Source organism: Otolemur garnettii, unplaced genomic scaffold (genome assembly GCF_000181295.1).
Source record: "Otolemur garnettii isolate 467f Iridium unplaced genomic scaffold, OtoGar3 scaffold00047, whole genome shotgun sequence".
NCBI classification, from domain to species: Eukaryota; Metazoa; Chordata; class Mammalia; order Primates; family Galagidae; genus Otolemur; species Otolemur garnettii.
Genome location: NW_003852442.1, coordinates 660,942 through 663,558, shown reverse-complemented (window position 1 = coordinate 663,558; position 2,617 = coordinate 660,942). Strand labels below are relative to the sequence as shown.

The 2,617-nt window shown below is 51.1% G+C and overlaps 1 protein-coding gene across 1 annotated transcript in view; it reads left to right on the top strand.

Annotated features, from left to right (window-relative positions):
- The window catches only part of CRISPLD2 (cysteine rich secretory protein LCCL domain containing 2), a 63,613-nt gene that overhangs the window by 46,861 nt on the left and 14,135 nt on the right, over positions 1-2,617 (top strand). The gene's annotated exons all lie outside the window — the stretch shown is intronic.

Sequence of the window (2,617 nt, the reverse complement as noted above, 5' to 3'; positions counted from 1 at the left end):
TACGTGGCTGGCGCCTTAGCCGCTTGAGCCACAGGCACCGAGCCAAGAGAATTTGCATTCTAACAAATTCCCAGATGATACTGGTGCTGCTGGTCTGGGACTGCACGTTGAGGACCACTGGCTTAGCAAGGACGAGCCTTAAGAATTTTCAGTAATGGTGGTGGTGACAGTGACAATTATGGCAGTGGTATTTATCTTAATAATATCAACTGAGCGCCAGCCTGCATAAAGCCTGCATTAATCTTTTTTTTTTTTTTTCTTTCTGAGGCAGAGCCTCACTCTATCACCCTGGGTAGAGGGTAGAGTGTCATAGCATCACAGCTCACAGTAACCTCAAACTCTTGGGCTCAATAGATCCTCTTGCCTCGGCCTTCTGAGTAGCTGGGACTACAGGTGCCTGCCACAACACCTGCCTAGTTTTTTTATTTTTAGTAGAGATGGAGTCTTGCTCTTGCTCAGGCTGATCTCAAACTCCCGAGCTCACACATTCCTCTTGCCTCGGCCTCCCAGAGTGCTAGGATTACAGGTGTGAGCCACCATGCCCAGCCTTTGATCTTAGATAATCTTTACACTAGCCCTTTAAATCTTCATTATTATTACCCCATATAGGACAGCATCTGATTCCTCTGGGTGGCAGTCCGGGCTCCACTGCTTACTAGCTGACCTTAGGTGAGGCATTCAGCCTTCCAGATCCTCTTCTGCTGGTCCATTGAGGGGGGAATAGTAATAATTCCTACCTCAGATGGCTATTGGGATTACTGTGTCCATGCATGTGAAACACAATAAGGCCTCCCTTGGTGAAAGTCAAAGATGTTACCTGTGATGCTCTGAAATTCATATTGAGAAAAGAAGGGTTCTGGGGTCAAGCTCAGTCACCCCAGGTCATACAACCGACGAATGTCAAAGGTGGGACTGGTTGCCAGGCCTTATGCTGATAATTGGTTATTAATAAATATTCAGGTATTAATGTTGCATCAGGCCCTGGGAGAGGAAAGAGGACATTTTGTACCTTTCACAGAAGCTGGTTGAGAGGAGAGGCGTGGGAGGAAGGAAGGGAGAGAGAGGAAGAGACCCGTTTGCCGGCCTCTGTGGTCAGAGACGCGGATGTGGATGTGGCCTGTGGCATCAGATCTGGCCGTGGGCGTGAGCTTGATGTTATCACGGACAACTCCTGTCACTGCTGTCCAGAATTCCTCCAGGGATGGGAAAGCAAAGCACGGTCACCGAGGCTGTAACCGAAACCTCCTGGCTGCCTTCAGCTGAGTAGAGGCTCTTCCCTGGCCAGGGCTAGCAGAGGCCGAGTCTGGGACACGGAAGGACGTGTCCCTCCTGGTGCTCCACTGGGAGGCAGCTGTCCAGGGGCCTCCCTTTTGTACGACTGTGGGCAGAGTGGGCAGTGCTCGGAGAGACCCAGCAAATGCCTGTTCCGCCTGCCCGTAAAGACCAGTAATCGCAACTATGCTCCCTTACAAGTCTCACTCCTGCTGACAGCAGTTCCAGAGAGATTCCGAGGTGATTGTTTCGTGTCATGAGTCTCCCTGCTTCTCTTTGAGAGGGATGCAAATTCACTGCTTCTTAATCTTTTGTGGGCATAAATCTCCTTGAGAATTGGGAAGCTGTGGATCTTGCCTCCAAGGGGAATATGCAGGGAGGGTGACCAGCTGTCTGAGTTTGCCTGGGACTAGGGGGTTTCCCTGCTCAGCACTGAAACCTGCCCTTCCGGGCCCAGGGAGGTCTGCCAGCAACCTCAGGGCCTCGCAGACACCACGGAGCCCGCTGTGGGCTAAAGAACTCTGGTCTCTTCTGTTTATTAAAGATGGCATGGTGTGTTAGTGCAGAGTCTAACTCCTAAAACAAAACCAGCCTTCAGTTTCTCAGTCAGTCAGTGAAGCAGGAAACCCAGCTTTTGAGTTGGTATAAAATGTGTGTGTGGCCACCATCTTTTTAACGGGCGGGGGGCGGGGAGGACGCAGGGTGGTGGTTCTTACTACGCAAAACCAGTGACTTCTCCCAGGAAGGACTTGGATTTTGAAGGCTGGGGTGACAGCCTTGAAGGGCAGATCCCTGAAGCAGAAACGTTGCCATTTTCTGAGCAGCCTGCGGGTTCTGAGAAGTCCCAGTCGCCTGTGTTTTCAGAGTACCCACCTCCTCCCACCCACTCATACCTGGCACCATCTGAGGGGTTTCTTGTCCCAGTCTGGGTGCCATTCAGGGCATCTTTGAGACAAATTGTCCTCTCACTGTGAATCCTGAGACACAAGCTCCCTTTGACCTTAGAAATTCTTCGGAGACCCCTGGATGGGCCAAGGGTACTGGAAACCACAGTGGATAAGGGACTCAAGGCTGTGTGCCAGGACGGCAGGGCTGATCTTGCTCAAGGATGTGCTAATTTCTTCTGCAAAACTTTCTCCCTGGGCTTGGGTATGGCTCCCCTCTCAACCCCTGTCTCTCTGTAAAAAACACCACAGGACTTACCGTCTGAAACATTTCTAAGACAATTCGGTAGCATTAAGCATTTTTCACACCGTGGTGAATTAGATCCCCAGAACTTCTTCATCTTGCAAATCTGAAACTCCAGAGCCACCCAGCAACAGCGTCCCTCCCCCTCCCCCCAGCC